Genomic DNA, 21,606 nt, shown 5'->3' on the forward strand with positions numbered 1-21,606 from the left:
TTAGGTATAAGGTTAGGTTGTTTATTTGAGATGCTTCTTGTTTCTTAAGTAGGATTGTATTGCTATAAACTTCCCTCTTAGAACTGCTTTTGCTGCATCCCATAGATTTTGGGTCGTCGTGTTTTCATTGTCATTTGTTTCTAGGTATTTTTTGATTTCCTCTTTGATTTCCTCAGTGATCTCTTGGTTATTAAGTAGTGTATTTTTTAGCCTCCATGTGTTTGTATTTTTTACAGATTTTTTTCCTGTAACTGATATCTAGTCTCATAGCATTGTGTTCGGAAAAGATACCTGATACGATTTCAATTTTCTTCAATGTACCAAGGCTTGATTTGTGACCCAAGATATGCTCTATCCTGGAGAATGTTCCATGAGCACTGGAGAAGAAAGTGTATTCTGTTATTTTTGGATGGAATGTCCTATAAATATCCTTTTTGACCCACCTCCTAAAGAAATGGAAATAAAAACAAAAATAAACAAATGGGACCTAATGAAACTTAAAAGCTTTTGCACAGCAAAGGAAACCATAAACAAGATGAAAAGACAACCCTCAGAATGGGAGAAAATATTTGCAAATGAAGCAATGGACAAAGGATTAATCTCCAAAATATACAAGCAGCTCATGCAGCTCAATATCAAAAAAACAAACAACCCAATCCAAAAATGGGCAGAAGACCTATACAGACATTTCTCCAAAGAAGATATACAGATTGCCAACAAACACATGAAACGATGCTCAGCATCACTAATCATTAGAGAAATGCAAATCAAAACTACAATGAGGTATCACCTCACACCAGTCAGAATGGCCATCATCAAAAAATCTACAAACAATAGAAGCTGGAGAGGGTATGGAGAAAACGGAACCCTCTTGCACTGTTGGTGGGAATGTAAACTGATACAGCCATTATGGAGAACAGTATGGAGTTTCCTTAAAAAACTACAAATAGAACTACCATATGACCCAGCAATCCCACTACTGGGCATATACCCTGAGAAAACCATAATTCAAGAAGAGTCATGTACCAAAATGTTCATTGCAGCTCTATTTACAATAGCCAGGAGATGGAGAAAACCTAAGTGTCCATAATCAGATGAATGGATAAAGAAGATGTGGCACATGTATACAATGGAATATTACTCAGCCTTAAAAGAAACAAAATTGAGTTATTTGTAGTGAGGTGGATGGACCTAGAGTCTGTCATACAGAGTGAAGTAAGTCAGAAAGAGAAAGACAAATACCGTATGCTAACACACATACATGGAATCTAAGAAAAAAAAATGTCATGAAGAACCTAGGAGTAAGATGGGAATAAAGACACAGACCTACTAGAGAATGGACTTGAGGCTACGGGGAGGGGGAAGGGTAAGCTGGGACAAAGTGAGAGAGTGGTATGGACATATATACACTGCCAAATGTAAAACTGATAGCTAGTGGGAAGCAGCCGCATAGCACAGGGAGATTAGCTCACTGCTTTGTGACCACCTAGAGGGGTGGGATAGGGAGGGTGGGAGGGAGGGAGATGCAAGAGGGAGGGGATATGGGGATATATGTGTAGCTGATTCACTTTGTTATAAAGCAGAAACTAACACACCATTGTAAAGCAATTATACTCCAATAAAGATGTTAAAAAAAAATAAAACCAAAAGGCTCTTCCAGTGGAAATTTTTAAAATCTATATTAAATAATTCTCAGGTAAGAGAGGAAATACAAACCAGAATTGCAGAATTTCTAAAACAGAATGTTAATAAAACACTACATATCAGTCTATAAAATACCATTAAAGCCGTCATGAGTGGAAAATTCATAGCCTAAATATTTATATCAATAAAAACAAATGCATTAAATTCCCAATTCCAACAACAAAGTAACTGAAAGAAAGCAGAATGAAAGAAATAATAAGATTAAAAACAGAAAACAATGAGGTAGCAAATAGAAAAACACTAGAACCAAGAAAAAAAAAATACAGCAAGCAGCTGGTTCTTTGAAAAACAGAAAAAGAAACTTTTCCCTGTAGTAGATCTAATGGCAATGGACAGAGTGAATTAGTTCCCATGGTGGAGACATAACTCCAAACAGTCTAAATCTAGCAAGAAATTACTTAGAAGTTCACTCTCTATCTTACAAATTCATCCAAATTTCATATTGTGTTCCATAATGCATCTCTTTGTGTTTAACAGTTAAAAAGTTGGTCTCCCCCAACCTCCAAGATTTCAAGGAAAACTAATGCCCCCAAGAAGATGTACCATATACCCAACAGCTTCTCAGAGACTCTGGCACATCAGTCTCTATGCCCGGGTGTTCAGGTACCTCAGTCTGAGAAGATCCCTTCAGTATTCACACTCTTTCATTCTAAATCCTACCACAGAATACACCTACACAGAGGTATAACACCACTGGTCTCCTTGTTTTCTCAAAAGATTGTCACAATGAAGTGAATTTTTTTTAAAACTTTTTTTAAATAGATTTATTTATTTTACATATTTATTTTTGGCTGCGTCGGGTCCTTGTTGCTGCACGTGGGCTTTCTCTAGTTGCAGCGAGCGGGGGCAACTCTTCGTTGTGGTGCGCGGGCTTCTCATTGCAGTGGCTTCTCTCGTCGTGGAGCACAGGCTCTAGGCATGCGGGCTTCAGTAGTTGTGGTGCACGGGCTTAGTTGCTCCGCGGCATGTGGGCTCTTCCCGGACCAGGGCTCGAACCGATGTCCCCTCCATTGGCAGGCGGATTCTCAAGCACTGCACCACCAGGGAAGCCCCATGAAGTGAATTTTTTTTTAAACCAAAGCACGGAAATCAAATAGTAGCAGAGATGGAACAATAATTCACCAGCCATTATTGTTCTCAGAGCCACTGGACCCACTGGAGAGGGCCGTAAACTTTATTGAAAGGACCACACAGAAAAGGATTAGATTATTTTCTTATATAGTTAACACGACTCCTTTCTCCCTGTAGCATTAAAAGTGACTGAAGGTGACGCATTTCCTCTTTTCAGAACACCTGGAGCAACAGTGAAAATCCTTTCAGAGAAGCATGGTGCTATTCCTCCCAGTCTTCACGTTCAAATTCTAATCCCAGGCAACTAACATGGGAGCAAGCAAGCTCCTTTAGCCCTGTAAACTCAGTGATTTGGGAGGAGCCACTCTGTTGCTTCCAAGCTAGACAGAGAAAGCAATTTGCGGATGGAAAAACAAAGTCAACAGAGAGAAGTGAGAGAAAATGGCCACCAAAGATACCAACTGGAGGAAACAGTTGATTGCTGGAAGGGGTTCAATGGAAGGAGAGCAAGGAAAGCCACCACATTCTGCCTAGACATACACCAACCACATTTTATATTGCAATGCTGCTGCTGCCCAAGGCAAAATACATGTACAATCCCTATTGATACATTTTTCTCTCCTATCAATAAACGGCACATCCATCATGTATGGACACACCTCACATGTATAAGAATGAAAAGTGCTTACACAAGAAAAAGTAGATTCCACGTATGGTAAACCTACTTGCAATGAATCCATTAGCAGAAAGCACTGACAATAATTGCATAAGATATCAAGTAGACTATAAAAAGATTAAAAAGCGTCTATGGTAGAGGCATATCTTGGAGACAAATTGTCATTTGAAATTTACGTCTTTGTTTTTTGTTGGATAAACCCCTCCCCCAGCAGTAAAGTATCAAGGATATTTCACCTCTCTATTCAACCAAGTGTTTCAAAACAATCTTAAAATTCCATAATTCAGTCTAACATGGGAAAGTCATTATAATTTCTGTCTCCTGTTTTGTCAAAAGTAAAGAGCTTGAGGCTAGTCAGGTGTTTAGTGAATGCACTTCCCAGATTGTAGTAAGTTATCTGATAAACAGTACAAAGTGGAAATGTATGTCAGCCATAGAAAGGGCAATAAAAATGGAGCTTTGACGGCACATTGAATCATGGGAATTAGGTCTGCGATGAAAACACAGCCCCTCCTGCTCCAGCTACAATGGAAGTGATTACTGGACACTTGATAAACAAATGTTACTCAAAGGCAAGTGATCTAAAACCTCCTCCAAAAACAGTTATTGAGAAAATTTCCTCTGTGGTGTATCCAGCTTGTTTTTTGACTCAGGCTTTCAAACTGCCCTCACTGATTTTTAGGAACATCTTGGCTCTTTTCACCCCAATCACTTCCATATGACAACAATCCACGGGGTTGCAGAGCTCAATGAAAGCAAAGTCCTTGATGTGGATGGCATCTGCAGGCTCCAGCATCCTTCTGTTATCGTGATGGACTGTCTGTTGTATTCATTTTGGTTCAAAAATCCACATGATATTATCCTGAACTTGCAGACCCAAAACAGCAACATGAGATCAATCCTCAAGTACAGGTGTGCTAAACTGAACAGTCTCCTCGTTCCAGGCATTGAAGGTTTTTTTACTCTGAGACTATGCATATATTTTGCATTACTTTAAGGATTTAATAGCTGCTGGGTGCTTCTGGCTTTAAAACCCACAAAGCTAGCCAAAACCTAGCAGACCTCACTATCTGGAATCTATAGATGTTCAATAATATATTTTTCAATGTATGGAGAACATTAAGTTATTCAAATCCAAGGCAGCTCTGCGAATGCAAGAGAGGATTCAACACTTTATAGGTTGTGATGTCAATTCTGAATCTGAATGATAGCTATCTGTCTGCACACCAAGTTGAGAAGAGCCCTGGGCTGTTTCTGTAACTGAGAGAACTCCCAGGTCTCCTCCAGGCTTCTAAGCATTGGCCAGCCCTCCAGAAGATCTATACTAATTCCTTCTTTCTGAGATTAGTCCTTATTAAGAGTTATGATCTATCCTCCCAGTACTAAGCATATTCTTATTCACTTAGTAGATACTCAAAACGAAAGATAAGTTGAAGACATCAGGGCTGGAACATTCGCCATGAGGTCCTTGCCCTGATCAGTATCAACTGACCTTGAGGAGAGGAGACCAAAGCACAGCGGCAGCAATGGAATTTACTAGCAATGTACCAGCTCCAGAGGAGCCAGCCTGATCCACCCCACATGCCGTAAGGTGAAGGGGCCAATAAAACAGAGCTGAGAGTTGCAACTGCAGAGCATATTACCATCCAATCAATCAATCAGATTATATCCTAGAATCTGTTAGCATTCACGGTACACATATCTTTATGAAAGGGACCAGAGGTGTAGTCAGAAACTGTACCCCCAAATATGAAAGAAAATGAAATTTACTTCCCAAATAATGGAATTTCCTTTTCTCCTCCAGAACCCAGTCAATGTCTGTGGGAAGTCCCTAGTGATAGCAGTAATGATCTGTCTTTGCGTAAAATGGCAGGGGGTAGAGTTCCACGTGGATGTTTTGTAAACTGGAAGACAGCAGGATTTGCAGTTGTATCAGATACCACCCCCATGAGATAAACCATTCACATAAGAGTTAACTGCTTTATGATAGGCTTTTTGGTTATTCTTTAAATTACTCTTAGTCACTTTTTGTGTTCCTCTAATTAAACTCTAGAACCTCCAGACATACCAAAAGGAGGTGGCCTTGGGGGATAAAAATCCACCTCAGAGGCAAGAGGCTGGGATCCCAGGCCTGATTCTTTTCTGAGCCTGCTCTAGGCCTAGTTGCCCACATGGCCACTCTGTTTCCAGGGCTGCAGATGTCTGGGACTAAATCACAGCTCCTTATACTTTTCTTAACTAGCACTATAAAATTTAGCTGGGCTCCTTCTATAGAAGCAAACAAACCCAGTGTTTATCTTACTGTTTTTTTTTCTGAGAAAAGGGAATGTCATGAGGGCCAACGAAATTTTAGTAGTCAGTATTGCTCAAATTAGCTCAGTCCCTAGCACTCGTGTCAAGAGTAAGTTTGCATGTTCATAGCAGCACTATTTATAATAGCCAAGACATGGAAACAACCTAAATGTCCACCGACAGACAAATGGATAAAGAAGATGTGGTTTGTATATACGATGGAATATTACTCAGACATAAACAAAAGAATGAAATAATGCCATTTCCCGCAATATGGATAGACCTAGAGATTATCATATTAAGTGAAGTAAGTCAGAAAGAGAAAGACAAATACCATGTGTATCACTTATATGTGGGATCTAAAATATGAACTTATTTACAAGACAGAAACAGACTCATAGACATAGAAAACAAATTTATGGTTACCAAAGGAGAAAAGAGGTGGGGAAGGGATAAATTAGGAGTTTGGTGTTAGAAGATACAAACCACTATGTATAAAATAGATACAACAACAAGGTCCTACTGTATAGCACAGGGAACTATATTCAGTATCCTATAATAAATCATAACGGAAAAGAATATGAAAAAGAATGTACGTATAAAACTGAATCACTTTACCGTACACCAGAAACTAACACAACGTTGTAAATCAACAATACTTCAATTTTAAAAAGTTTTTTTAAAGACTAATTTTGCAAGAAATAAGGGAGGAGGCCTACTGGAATCGTAATGCTGGGGGCCCTGTGCCTGGAGGAATGGGGTCCTGGGAGGAGTGGGGTGGTGGCAGCTGTGCCAGGTGTCCACAGCAGTCCTGCAGCAGAGGCTATAATTATGGTCGCCAGGGAGAATGCAAGGTATACTCTGGGACCAGCAGGGCTGTGCTTCCAAAGAGCCTTCTGGATGGACCCTTAAGTATAAACTAGTTTCATGACCTTTCTTCCTTCTTATTATGGAAAATTTCAAACATATACACAAATAGAACAGTCTGTGTTGCAACCCAGTTTCAACAATTATCAACTCATTGCCAATCTTACTCCATGTATACCCCCCTCCCCCAACACTTCTCTCTTCTTCTGCATTACTGTAACATTTCATCTGTAAATATTTCAGTATATGTCTCTAAAGAATAGGTACACTTAAAAAATTGTAATTCCATTATCATCATAAAACATTTTCATTCATTACCTGTTTCAGTGCTCACCCATGCCCCTTTGATGGTTCTCCCCACGCTGGGGTTGCCAGGAAGACTAGGCTTACATAATAAGAGAAGCATGGTTCCACTGCAGTCCCTGATTACCACGCTTGGATTTCACCCTCTGTGCCCTCAAACAGCCCAAAAAGGAGGAAGATCCATTCGTGTCTCTGCTCAGTCACAGCTTTAAAACCATAATGTACTTGGCGTCTAGAGTCCTCGATGCCGACGTTTGTGACAGATACAAAGAGAGCTAAGGACAGAACCAGATTCTGCTATAAACTACATCAGGATTTGGTGTTCCTGTTCAGCTGGAACACATGTGGGGAACCCCCATACCCCAAAACAAAGAGTTGACATTTCTTTTAAATGGAAGGAATCTGTTTTCATTTAAAATATCATTGCTACGGGTTCACATACTATATAATTTTTTTTCACATGCAGCTATTGGTTTTGAAGAAAGACACACATGGGTCTGGAATCTGCAGCACTTCAAGTCACAGCATGGTTTCAGATGGGGAGGCTCTCTGTCTTGGGCACCCCCGACTTTTTATTTTCCCTTTGCATTTTCCCACCTCGTAAGAGAACACGGAAGTTTACTTAGGAACAACTTCCCTTCACTCCCAAGAGATCTGCCTTGTCCACATGAATTATATCATCCAACATGAAATAACCCAACGTTCTGTTCCGCGCTGACACGGGTTGAAAGTGGCTCACTGATAAACGCAGTGATAGAAAAAACACCATTCCCAGAATTTAGGAAAATCGACACTCTTTCTTGTGGAGATAGAGCCGAGGGTGTTGCTTGAAAACACCGGGGGTCCCTGATTCATCTCCCTGCTGCCTTCCTATCTCATCAGTGTCCTCTTCTGCCAGCTGGGTGTGACAAAGGGCAGGTGCAGGCGACAAGGCTGGTGCAGAACCCAGGGCCCCTCAGCGCTCTTGCAGCATTTTGTGTGCTGCCCTTCAGTGCACTTCTGCTCCTAACAGTCAGCACCTGCTGCTCTTTTCCAAAGGCCTATCCTTGGGCTGCTGGAGCCTGGGCTGCCTGCTTGAGTGGAGAGCTGGCCAGATGTCTCTGGGATTTCCTGCTCTTCTGCAACTCTAATAGGCGGTCAGGGAGTATTACGGCCCCAGCTCTGCTGCCCAGCTCAGGACAGCTCTGAGGTGTAGTTCCCCGGCAGAACCAGGCTGATGCTGAAAGCCAACCTCTGCCGGAGGGAGGGCGCGAAGATGTACCTTTCTTTGGCTTCCCCTTTCTCTTCCCTTCCCGGCCTCTCTCACCCCCTTACAGGTCCCCCGGGGACCACGTTCTTCATAAATCACTTGCACAGGGCTCCTTACCTCACGACCTGCTCCTGGGAAACCTGATCTCAAACAGCAGGTCACTTAGTACTCCCATGGTTTACTTTGAGTATTCTGGAAAGTGTCACCCCTTCTCAGCACACACGTGCCCGAGCACCAGGTAGGAGAAGCAAGTGCAGAGCTATTTCACACGTACCCAGAGCACACACAGCAAGCAATTCCTCTCTTCTTCCATCTTTGCAGCAATGTGGCACAGAGCAAAGGCCACCAGATATGGACATCTCGGACTGTCACCTGCAGCACTGTGACCTGGGTACGCTTCCTCAAAGACTCCAGGGCTCTGGTTTCCATGGTATTCTTTTTTTTTTTTTTTTTTTTTTTTTGCAGTATGCGGGCCTCTCACTACTGTGGCCTCTCCCGTTGCGGACGCGCAGGCTCAGCGGCCATGGCTCACGGGCCCAGCCGCCCCATGGCATGTGGGATCTTCCCGGACCGGGGCACGAACCCGCGTCCCCTGCATCAGCAGGCGGACTCTCAACCACTGCGCCACCAGGGAAGCCCCATGGTATTCTCTTTTAAATGATGATAATCCCTACCTCACAGTTGTGAGGATTACATGTGATAACTTGGAACACAGCAGATGCTCAGACCCCCCCACTGAGCCTGCATTTACATGCCGACGGTGCCCGTTAGATCAGAAGTGACCCAAAACCCGTCAAAGGAGCAAGATGCCTCTGCAGTCCGGCTCTTCCCCAGCAGCTGCCTGCCTGTGCCTGTGGATCTTTGCATTTCCAGGGATAGGAACCAGATGCTATCATAACTGCATGAAAAAAATGATCCCTCACCAAGAAAAAAGGCCCTTGACGGACGTTACCGAGACTTTATGAGCCATGAAGTGCAACAGCTGGATAGTTCCAGGGAACGTTTCCACCCAACGACTGTTAACCAGCAGGAGATGTTTTATTATCTTTTCCCCTCTGTTTAATGTGTTGTTCACCTTCTGCCGGGATTGTTAGCCTTGATTATCAATCTCCACATAAAAATATAGGGATGACCTATTCTTGTTCCTCTCCTGGGGTCTCCCCATGTGGCTCATTACTGTCAGAATCACATGCTGGCTAGCCAGGTGGACTGGAACCCCTGCTCCCAGGAGCCAACAGATAGATGGGGGGAGGACAAGAAGCCGGAGAATCACCGATGGTCACGAGCACCAGAAAATTATAGGATTACAGCAAACAAGAAGCCAGCAACAGAGAAAGACTCTTGTTCAGCTGTGGCTGAGGTGCAGACATCTCGAAAAAAGTCAATGTGTTTTCTAAACTATACAGTCCCGTTTCTTTTACAAAGGAAACCTGGCGGCTGTGTCCTCTGGGAGCCATCAGGCTTCCTCCGTCTTCACTTTCAAATGTGCATCCCCGCGTTTGCCAAGCCCAGCTCCTCGCCGGTGAGGAGCCGGATAGCAGCTCCTCCGTGCCCTGCGCCCTCTTCATTAGGGCGGCAGATACCAGCAGTATTGCTCTCCAGGATCCAAGCAAGCAGGTGGCTGGAGTTCACAGCCCTAAAGCAGTACTTTGCAATTCCACACGAAGCCGAGGAGAGAACGCCAGGCCATCGCCTGTCCTCTTTCTGACTGACTGCGCTGGTTTGGATTTCTATTCCTTCCTTTTGGGCATGAAACACTCCAGGTGCAGAGGGGAACTGCCTAGCGTCTGCTCTGCTGATGTTCACATCCGAAACATCAGATGCCGGAAGTCACTCTACACCAGCCTGCCCCTGAGTCCGCGGCCAAAGGAGAGGGTCCATGACGTGTGCCCAACCTAGACGTGCCGAAGGGGGCTTTGAAATCCTGGCCTGCTTTCAGCCAACTTTATGCATTTATATCAGCTGATTTGTTTGATAAAAATGTTCAGGATAATGCAGCCACTTTTTAAAATGCTGTAGAAACAGATTAGAACAGCCATGATACTGGACCGGAGTCCTGAGGCATTGAGCTGAGAATTCCATCTCCCCCTGCATGAGAGAGGCCTCTGAAGTTGGGGATTTGCTCTCTACCCGACAACTCTGGCTAACAGCTTCCCATCAGCCTACCATCTGTGAAGGAATCTGGACCTGCAGATTTATCGTCTCAGTCAGAACCGTGTCTTAGGATGTGGAGGACAGCTTGCTTTATTTTTCCCTAATGCTGCTTCTTCTCAATCTTAAGAGCTAACTCAAGATTAAGTGAATAATCTATACACATGTGACATGAGCTACTCAGATTCCCTCCCACATCATGTCTTCCAGACTGAGGAGTTCTTCCAACTGACTATTCTCAAAAGGGAAGTTCCTCCTCCCCCGCGATGGTTTTTGCTTCCCTCTTGTGTTTTAAGGTATACTTATCAAAACTTCATAAGAACTTCTGGGTGCAAACAAATTTCTATTTTTTTTTATTTTTATTTTTTGCGGTACACGGGCCTCTCACTGTTGTGGCCTCTCCCGCTGCAGAGCACAGGCTCCGGACGCGCAGGCTCAGCGGCCATGGCTCACGGGCCCAGCCGCTCCGCGGAATGTGGGATCCTCCCGGACCGGGGCACGAACCCGTGTCCCCTGGATCGGCAGGCGGACTCTCAACCACTGCGCCACCAGGGAAGCCCCTATCCCAACTCTTCATTTACTAAGGTAATTCTCTCTCCATCTCAAAACATTGTCTCTAATCCCAAGAAAACTCAATTATTTAGCTTTAGTGAGGTATAATTTATATATAATAAACTGTACACATTTAGAATTTGGTGAGATTTGTCATATGTATACACCTGGGAAACCATCGCGAGATAACGGACACATCCATTACCCCTGAAAGCGTCCTCCTGCACATTTGTTATCTGTCCCTCCCCGCCCCCATTCCTAGTCAACCACTGATAATGCTTTCCGTCATTATAGATTAGTTCGTATTGTCTATAATCGGATAGAAATGAAATCATACTGTACGTTGTCTTCTGTTTTTGGTGGGGGAGTCTGGCTTCTTTCACTCACTATAATTACTTTGAGATTCATCCATGTTGGTACATATATGAATAGTTTGAGTGTTCTAAGTAGTATTTCATTATATGAATATGCCACATTTTGTTTATCCATTGGACACTTGGGTTGTTTCCAGTTTTTGGTTATTATGAATAATATTGCTGTGAACTTTCATGGACAAGTCTTTGTGTGAGCATATGCCCTAACTTCTCTTCAGTAAAAATAACTAAGAGTGAAGGACTGGGGGAAGGGTAGTGTAAAATCATTTCTACTGCTTCCAGTATGACGTATTTTTAAAGGCTGCCTGAAAATCTAAATAAAGTATAGCCTCTCTTTTTCCTTTATTTATGCCTTTTTCTCAAAAAAAGTAAACATGGTTCTCAAAGAACAAAATTAAGAAGTTAAAGTATATGGGGCGGGCTTCCCTGGTGGCGCAGTGGTTGAGAGTTCGCCTGCCGATGCAGGGGACACGGGTTCGTGCCCCGGTCCGGGAAGATCCCACATGCCGCGGAGCGGCTGGGCCCATGAGCCATGGCCGCTGAGCCTGCGCGTCCGGAGCCTGTGCTCCGCAGGGGGAGAGGCCACAACAGTGAGAGGCCCGCATAACGCAAAAAAAAAAAACAAACAGTATATGGGGCCTCACACAACCTTGTAAATCAGCTATACTTCAATAAAATTAAAACAAAAACAAAAACATATGGGGCCTCGAAGCTGTACCTGTACTTATTTAGGATTTTCTTTCTCCACCAGGGCTACTCAATCTTAGCCTCAGTAAAGTGGCACACACAGCTACACGGCCCAAGTAGCAAGCCATCCCTTAGGGATAGGAGGAAAAATCTTTTCCCCACTCTTGCAAGCGCTATGGTGTGCAGGTGCTAAAACATTTAAGAGGCTAATCAAATTCATTCTACCAGTCCTCTTGGATGTATTATTTGAGTACATGGAAGAATCTATGGCTCAGAACAGAATGGAAAATAAAGAAGACTTTTCTGTGTTTTGTTTCTGATGCCGTTAGACTTGTTTTGAAATGTATGTAAAATAACAAACCAAAACCAAAACCCAAGAAGGAAAGGGAGAGAAAGAAGAGAGAGTAATAAAGGAGGAAGGTTAGAGGAAAAAGATAATGGGACCAAATTCTTCGAGTCTATGCTTCAAGTAAATAATTCCCTTACCCGGAAATATTTTTTAAGCAAAGGTCAAAAGACATGGGTGAGTCATGGCTTGGATATCAGAGCTATGTTGGGAAATCCTGTTTGAGCCATCGCCCCCACGCCTCTTTTGTGAAGGAGGCAATCACAGAATGAATGGACTGTAATGCTGAGGTTCCAGGTGTGTAGGGAAGAGACTTGGTAGTTTTTGATTTACGAGCTTCTGTAGCAATGGCTGTAAGTTAATGTAAAGAAACACTAGTGATGTCTAAATTTACTGCAGCTTCCCTCCCCCCGCAACTAAGCAGGATCTAGACTCCACAGATCAGTCTTCCTCACGTGCCTAGCTTTAAAGGAAATAAAGAACATGCAAAGTAGTAATCCACCATAGGACGTTGAGGCTGTGATTAGGACCACAGGAGATGCGTAAAGATTAATAATATCTATTTTTATTTTCTCTACCTTTAGTGTGAAAGCGAAAACAAAATGCTCAGCATCTTCAGTGAGAAATGATATGGGACTCTCCAACTGATCCAGATGACACAAGGATTAAACTGCACCTGTCCACAGGTGGGGACCCTGAAGACCAAAGGATAAGGGTGGGAGGCGGGCGGAGGGAGGGAAGGAGGCACGCCTGAAGACCAGCGGGCACATCCCTGCAGCCCCAGTGCTAAGAAACCAGAGCCAGGAGCAACCTCAGGGTGTCTCAGTAGGAGCCTGGCGTTGCACAGAACGGAAAGTATTTTCACGTTAGACTGAGTACTGATTCTAGGAGCGACGGTCCACTGGGCCAGGCTATGGCGCCCAGCTGTTTGGTCAAACACCAGCCTAGATGCTGCTATCAAGGTATTTTTTAGATGTGATTCACATTTACGTCAACAGACTCTGAAGCAGATTCCCCTCCGTTATGTTAAAGGAAAACACTCGTCTCAGGTGCCTGGTGGGGCAAAGTACTCAGTTCCCAGTGACCAGAAAGAAGGCCCCACCCCCAAGGTGCAGCGCTGTGCAGGCGGCACTCATTCTTTCTCTCCTGCCCTGAGCACAGGCCGTCACTCTGTACTGGAGGCTCTACTTCCACAGTGGAATTCAGTGAGCTGCGCCCAGGTGGCCTCCCTGAGGAGGGACAGCTGGCAGGGAACTCTCCACGGCAGACTCCTAAAGTTCCTGAGACACACTCACCAAATATGTACTGAGCCCCAGCCCCGTTCTAAGAGCTGAGGTTTCAACGATGGAACATGACGGACAAGGGTCTCTTTCTATGGATCTTACATTCTAGAAGGGGAGACAGGAAATGAATGGATAAGACAAGACTTAGGGATAGTGATACTGGGAGTTCTCCTGTACTGCTCTGTCCTGGACTTCCATGTTGTTTATAACTCTCCAGTAATGGGACTGGCTGCCCCTCTGAACGGGGAGCTCCCTGGTGGCAGTGGCTGCCCTTTTGTCATCCTCGGCATCTAATATAATGTCTGGCATACAGTATGGGCTTACCAAATGCCTGGTGAATGAATGAAGGAATGGATACATGAATGGGTGAGTGAGTGAGGATATACTGCCAATAGCTTATGCTGGGTTTCCCTAGAAGCATCCCTGCATAAGGATAAGAGTGCTAGTAGCTTTCATTGGAGGGTGATTCCAGGAAGCGGTGTAGGGAAGTGGGAAAGCAAGACAGGGAGGGAAGGAAATGACCGGAGGATGCGTTATCAAGCAGATTGCTGACGTAGGCAACTGGGGCTCAGTCCTACTTAGGAAATCAGGGAGACAGGGTAGACCTTGTCTCAGTGTTATCCCAACCAAGGAGGAAGGGAGCTGGGGTATTTATCCACCAACTCCTGTCAGACTTATTTGCCTGGACCTTGGGAGCTGCAAGGTTTTGTTTAGAGAATGATAAGCAGAAGGGCATGGGGGCGTGGGGGCCAACAGTACCTGCTACAGCCAGCTACACGCATCTGGCGAATTCCTGGGGGGCCTGAAGCCAGTGGTGTGCAGCCAGGGGGCTGCAGAGGCAGCAGCAGAAGGGAGGTTTTGCAGCCTGGTCAGACTTGACGACACACGGCTTGGTAATCCTTGGCTCTCCCTCTCTACCTCTCTCAGTTTTTTGTTTGTTTGTTTTTGTTTTTTAAAAGAGAATGAACCACACATAAAGTCTAGACAATTTTAAAAAATTAATTAATTTATTTTTGGCCGCTTGGGTCTTCATTGCTGCACGCAGGTTTTCTCTAGTTGCGATGAGTAGGGGGTTACTCTTTTGTTTTTTTTAACTACGCAATGTTTTTATTCAACTATAAGCAAACAGCAGAATTAACACAACATTCAGCAACTCCAGACCGGCTTTTCTTACACCGAAGAGTGATCAATTTAACAGGCACAGACTTTCGGATTGCTGATGACCTCTCACTCAGCCCTGCAGCTCACCTAGATGGCCAAGCTTTAACAGCAACTCTCTCCCTATTGCTTTTTTCAGTATTGCTCTTTAAAGGGGCCAGAGCAGGACACTGACACCCAATAACCAGCCTGAGATGTATCACATGGGGGGCTAGCGGACCTGCCGGCCCCTGATTGTCTTAGTGAGAGACAGGGCCGTGAAAACACATGCCGTCAGATGCCGTCACAGACAATCCTGGGCTCGGGCTCACAAAGGCAGAGGCAATCAACCTTTTCTTTTTTTTCAACCTCCCTTAAAGATTCTTTGATACTCTGTTCTAATACTGCAGACCTGGTCTTTTTACCAGAATTTTTTTCTTCTTTAACGTCTGGGTTGTTATTCTTATATTAACATTTTGATGACCCCATCCCAGTACCAAAATATCCCTCACCAAAACGGAGTTCAAATTTGATCAAAACGTAAACCCCCTAGAATTAAAGAGGACAGGCAGAAGGAAGAGTCACCCTAAACCTAAATCTGACCGCTCAGGGCTCAGGCAGGGGGAAGGGGAGAAATCTACATGCATCACTAAACTGAAACACTGCTTGGGAACTCTGGGACCGTGTCCATCTCCTGGCTTTCCTCTACTTCCCAGACAGCTGCTCATACAGTTTGGGCACATAGTCATCCCATTCGGCCTGGTAACACGCGCCGGCCACCGGAGCCCCGAGCTCGTACTTTTTGCGGAAATTCGCCCCCTTGAATTTGCCACGCTCCTCTGCAGATCGGTTGCTGAGAATGGGCTCATCTCACTTCAGTGGCCTGTCCTGCTCGTAAACTAGCCAGGCGTAGCGGTGAAGGCCTGTGCCCTTGGGAGGCCCAAAGCCCACATAATCGGAGAGCACCGTGCCACTGCTCCTGGGTGGGTGTCAGCACTCTGCCCAGCTCGTCAAGCTCCGCCCCGCCGTATTTGACCTGCAGCGCGTGCTGTGGCCTCTCGTCCACTTCCTGCAGGCTCAAAGGCCCGGACCACTTGCATCGCGAAGCCGAGAGGGGCGGACAGTGGGGAAAGCCGCGGGAGGACTCACGCAGGGTAGCAGCCCAGACTCCCAGCGGTCTGCAAGCTGTACCGAGGCAACTCAGACCCCACGGCCGGGGAGCACATGCGCGCGGGGGTTACTCTTCGTTGCAGTGCGCGGGCTCTAGGCGCACGGGCTTCGGTAATTCTGGCGCACGGGCTTAGTTGCTCTGCGGCATGTGGGATCTTCCCGGACCAGGGCTCGAACCTGTGTCCCCTGCACTGGCGGGCGGATTCCCAACCACTGCGCCACCAGGGAAGTTCACCTCTCTCAGTTTTAACCTGATGCTTGGAACTCCTCAAGGGTGGAAACAAGGTCTTATTTTGCTTTTTAAACACTTGTGGGTGGTGAGAGCATATATAGTGATGTAAGACTGTTTAGCTTTTTTTTTAATCACTAGAAAGTGCCCCTACAATTCTGTTCAGGGGTATTCTGCTTTCCCCCCAAGTGCCACCTTGCCACTTTAGGCAGGTACAATAATAGATGAAGATTTATTTCAGAAAAAGGAATCACGATTATTTTTTGAAGCACCTAAAAGACCGGAAATAAGTTTTGAGTGATGGTTTACATTTTCTCATTTTTTTATTTCAACTGGCTTGCCTGGTGCCGATCACTTTACAGACTCCAAGAGAATTTCTCTTTCTTTGTCACTGCCAAGGCCCTTGCTTTCCTTTGCTAGAGTTTAAAAGGACAAACTATGGACTCTTAAGGCTTTGGTTTTGAGGATGCCAAGAAAATGACACAGTCTGTTATGATCTAGGCTCGTGAAATTATATTTCCCGAATTCCAGGGTACTTCATGAACAGCAAGCACACCAAATGCCAGGAAAGGCATCTAATTACAGTGTGATGCTAAAATCATTCTTGTACCAGCTAAATAAAAAGATGATTATTAGAAATAGTGTCCTGCTGAATCTAACTGTGTGGAAATCAATCATGGAAAATATTCCATTTATTTTTTTATCTATCAGAATTATTTTTATCATTAATACTAGTACTTGGAATGATGATATCTCTGAGGCTACATAATCCCACAGTTTCTTTTAAGTATTTCATTCTTGTGAGAAGCAGGACAGACCTAAGTTTTCAAGCATGGTTGATTCATTCTTTCAACATTCATGTACTGAGCTCCTACTCTGTACCAGGCAGTGCTAGATGCAATAAGGGGATTAGACACAGCTCCTGTTCTCTTGAAATCTACACCTTAGTAATCAGACAGAAGGAAAAGAAAAAGTCATTATGTCCACTTCAGAGGCAAGAAAATAAAAATCCCACCTTCAGGGACATCTCTCACTTATGAAAAGCAGACACTTCAGTGAGATCTCTTTATGCTTCAGTTTTACCTATTTCCCACCAAATTATTATAACAGTACTCCCTAAATTCCGCCCTCCTATACCCTCAATGAGGAGTCAGTTTCTTAGTCAATACACAATGCCACAGACACGATCTGTGTTTTCATCTCGGATAGGATTCCTCAGCACACCGAGCGTCTACCCCATACCACATAAGATAATACATCTTTAGTTTCTGTAATGTCTTCCACATGATTTTATCCCCAAATGCTTTACATACTTCACTAAGACAGCTATAGAATTAAAATAATAAATCAAAGCGCAGGACAGAAAGCAAAGAGGTTTATTCAAGGGAGGAAAAGACAGCTTTTCAATGAGACAGGAGAAAAGATGGAGAGCCCTGCTTCATTGTGCTAGACCTACAACTCATAAGTCTTTCCTGTGCTTTAACTCTTTCTTCGGTTTCCTGTCCCAGGCAGCCCCTCTGGTCCCGTCTCTACACATCCTCCTCTTGAAAAGACAACCGGGTACTTATATTTTAATATGAATCTCAATTTCCCAACAACGCCTTTTTCCATGCTTTGTGACGATGTTATCTCCCCTAAACATCCTAGATTTAAGAGAATAATTTAATTCCTAAGCAGGTAGTTTGAATTTAGTGGGAAAAAAATGTAAGCTTCTCAAAAGAAATTCAGTGGAAGACAACCTGGACGCTTAGCTGCCCATCTCCCTTTGAGTCTGAGATTCATTCATTCAACAGATATTCATAAGACAACAGGTATTAGGTGGGAAGAGGGATGCAGAGCCAGAATAGCTGTAATATTAAGTAGGGAGGTCAGGGAAGGCCTTGCCATTAAGTGGCATTTGAGCAAAGATCTGAAGGAAGGAAGGGTCGAGCCAAGCAGATACCTGGAGAAAGAGCAGAGGAAACAGAAAGAGCAAAGTCTGTGAGGAAGGAATGGTCTTGGCGCTTTCTGAGGAAAAGCAAGGAGGTCAGTGTGCCTGGGTCAGAGCAAACAAGAGGGAGAGTGATAGCGGAGCGTGTTGGGCAGATTGTAGAGAGACCCTGGCAAGCCACTGGAAAACCTTTAACTTTTACTCTGAGTGAGACAGGAAGCAATATTTTAGTAACTAACAAAATTAGAGGAATAGAGTAGTTGGTCAAAATGTTTCTCCCTTATGTCTTCAGTGGTGTGCTCTGCATTCCTTCTCTACTATGGTCTCGCTGATCATCATTGTGTTGAGACTTCATGAATGCCCACCCATCACAACCCGTTTTGAGTTTGGAGGCAGGAGAGCCTAGTAGTGATCTCGGAGAGGCAGCATTGAGAGCGGTGACTTGAAGTGAGATCTTAGTTTCCTGCCCAGGAATTGGACTTGGGTAGCCTGGCTGAAAATGAGGAATCCTAGCTACTGGTCCACCAGTGGGTAGAGGCTAGAAGCAAAATCCCCCTGGTCCTTGCCCCCATTGAAAAATGCATTTCTCAAGGAGGCAAAAACTGTAAAAACAGGTACAAAGCTCATTATCAGAGACACAGCACAAGGGGGAGAGCACACAGAGAAACAGTTTGTTTACTTAAGACAGAAGCAAGGCAGAGATGCACACCCGGAGAGCAAGGGTGCGGACGTCCTCCCTAATGAGGAGGCAGTAAAGGGGCAGTGAAGTCATCCATATAGGGCAGTTCTTCCGGGTCTTTGTTTACCTTTGGCCAATTATCTGGTTTCTTTTTCCACACCTGATCTGCCTGAGGACCCTCTCTAACATGCATGTGCAGCTTTTTTCCAAGATGGATTCCAGGCCAGAGGCCTAGGGGACGGCCTTGGCATCTCCTATTCTGGGGAGGTGCCCCCTCCTTTTTGACCCCCAAGGAGGCTTTCTGCACATGTGCAGTGTCTCCCTTGCCCCACGGTTGGGGAATATATGACCTCCTGATCCTTTATTCAAAGAAGGCTTAGTCCCTCTCTGTTCCTGCCAGGACTGTTATCTTAAAGCGTCCTCAGGAGACAAAGCTTGGGTATTTACCCTGTTCCTGTTGTTATTTCTAGTTCCAAGTGCAAACAGGAGGCCGATTGTAAATTCCTAACCTGGAGCCCACCTATCTCCTGCCTCAGTAGCTAAGAGCATTTGTTCATCCATTCAACAAACATTTCCTCTTTCAGGCACTAGGGGTTCGGCCAAGAATAAAGAGACAAATATCTCTCCCCTTACGGAGCTTACATTCTGGCTCCCGAGCTCTGGAATCGGGTGGCCTGGCCCAAGCACCTACTCATCTCCTTCTAGCGGTCTGACCATGATCGAGTTACCTCACCCATCTGCGCTTCGGTGTCCACATCTAAACAATGGGATGATAAGAGGGCCAGCTCATGGGGGCTTCTGAAGTTTAAACTCGTGTAAAGAACTCAGAGTAGCGTGTGGCACATAGGAAACCCTCAATAAATGTAGGCTATTAATTTTAAATGAGTAAGTACTGAAGAAAGGAACAAGTTACAGAGGTATTGCAACAGGGCAGGGGCAGAAGTGCACTCAAGGAAACATTTTATCAAATATATAGTAGATAAAATTGTATCCTTTCTCCATCCATCTTCTCATTCAGGACACAGGTCATTCCATTGTTCTTTTTGGGGGTTTTTTTGCGGTACACGGGCCTCTCACTGTTGTGGCCTCTCCCATTGCAGAGCACAGAATCCGGACGCACAGGCTCAGCGGCCATGGCTCACGGGCCCAGCCGCTCCGCGGCATGTGGGATCCTCCCGGACTGGGGCACGAACCCGTGTCCCCCGCATCGGCAGGCGGACTCTCAACCACTGCACCACCAGGGAAGCCCTAGTGTTCTTTATGAATCGACTCCGTGCCACCATATCTTCCCTCTTCAGCCCCCAATTCAAATGATGAAGGTATTAACAAAGAGAGTGAATATTTCCCTCTTTTACTTCTATTTTATTTACTGTTGTGATTCATTTTCACTGTCAGTGTCACGGCAGACTTCCAGCTCGCACACTGCAGTCACCACCAAGCTATATGGTCATAGAATTCTTAATGGCTCCTCCTTTTCTTCCTTTTGTTTTCTTTCTTACTGTTTGAGAGTTTTTCTAGGGCTATAAAACTACAAAAAGAAACCCTTCAAAAGATTTACAAGTGTGTAGTCAGCTAACTGGAGCTCCACAGGAGCGGGCAGAGTTTCTCTCTCTGCTGGTCACTGATGTTTTCAATCACCAGTGACAACCTGGTTCTTTCCAGGTAAGGCTTCAAGAGGCAGCTGTGATCTTCGGCCCCCGACGATGGCAGTTTTGCTCTCCGAGGCGTGATGCCTGATCTTTACAATTGCCATGGAGGTCCTAGGTGGTCATTAGGCCGGATTACAAAGCGGCATGTAAACACACCGTAAAGGTACGCACAACACAAGTCACCCACTCTAAAGGGAATGTTGGGAATTCATTGGATTTCCCACTGAGGGTAGAATTCCATCCTTTTCATAGCAAATGCCATCTTAACGTCATCTCTAGGACTTAGATGATGTTTACAAACAACTATCACATTTTCATTTAATCCTCACTATAATCCTATGAAGTAGATAAGATGATCTCTGTTTAACAGGAGAAACTGAGGCTTCGCGAGGTTTAAGTTACTTGCCTAAAGTCAGAATGTCAGTGGCAGGCTGTGGATGCAGCCACAAGCCACCCCATCCTTCTCTTTGCTTTATCCAGTACTCTTCTTCCCCTCCCCTCACCCCTGCATCAGTAAAAAGGACATTAAAATTGTTCAGTAAGAACCAGAATGCCTAACCCTGAGAATATTTGACAAGAATCACCGGGATCCTTAAGGCTCAGCGGAATTGCTTTGCCTTCAAACATCCACACCAAGCCAAGAACTGGGTTTTCAACTGAGGCAAAGCTGTACAAATAAGTCCCAGATGTTGTGAGCTGATTGCCAGCGCCCCAACTGGCCATCCGTCACACGAAGGACTTAAGTTGGAAAATGCGCTATCTTACACATTTCCTGCAGCGGGAGATGGGAATGGGGCAGCAAACACTGACCATTTTCTTTAGCAGAGATCACCAATTCAGAATGGCGTGGGCCAAGCCATGAGTGCCATTTCTATTATGGTCTGCACACCCCAAAACAGGGGTTTTGGGGTTGCCGGGGTAGGGTACTGGCTGTTAGGTTCGTATATTTAAAGTGTTTTAGGATTTTTTTTTGAACACAAAGGATCATAGTGTAGACATTGAATTATGGCCACTTTTTCTTCAGTGCTTTCTCTGTCTTTCATAAACAATCAAGGGTTTACTTCTTCATGCAGCAACACCTGAAACTATTTCCTGCGGCCCCTGAAATCTGACAGCACGAAATACACATTTGGCTCCTTTTTAGTATTTTCCTTTCATATTGCAACTGATGTGTGTTCAAGCGAAACTATATTCGTATAGTTACGATTCCTAAACATTCACTGCATCAATATACATGAGCAACAGTCCCTTCTTTTC

General features: G+C 44.7%; 1 protein-coding gene and 1 pseudogene across 2 annotated transcripts in view; both read right to left on the reverse strand.

Moving 5' to 3' along the window:
* The window catches only part of KIF26B (kinesin family member 26B), a gene marked incomplete at both ends in the record, with an annotated part of 500,266 nt that overhangs the window by 228,947 nt on the left and 249,713 nt on the right, over positions 1-21,606 (reverse strand). The gene's annotated exons all lie outside the window — the stretch shown is intronic.
* LOC309827986 (phosphatidylethanolamine-binding protein 1-like) lies at positions 15,367-20,453 on the reverse strand (annotated as a pseudogene). Its single transcript has 2 exons — positions 20,349-20,453; positions 15,367-15,785 (listed from the first exon to the last, which is right to left on the reverse strand). The product of its transcript is annotated as a phosphatidylethanolamine-binding protein 1-like (transcript).

Source organism: Grampus griseus (assembly GCF_964374135.1).
Source record: "Grampus griseus genome assembly, chromosome: 1".
Taxonomy (NCBI): Eukaryota; Metazoa; Chordata; class Mammalia; order Artiodactyla; family Delphinidae; genus Grampus; species Grampus griseus.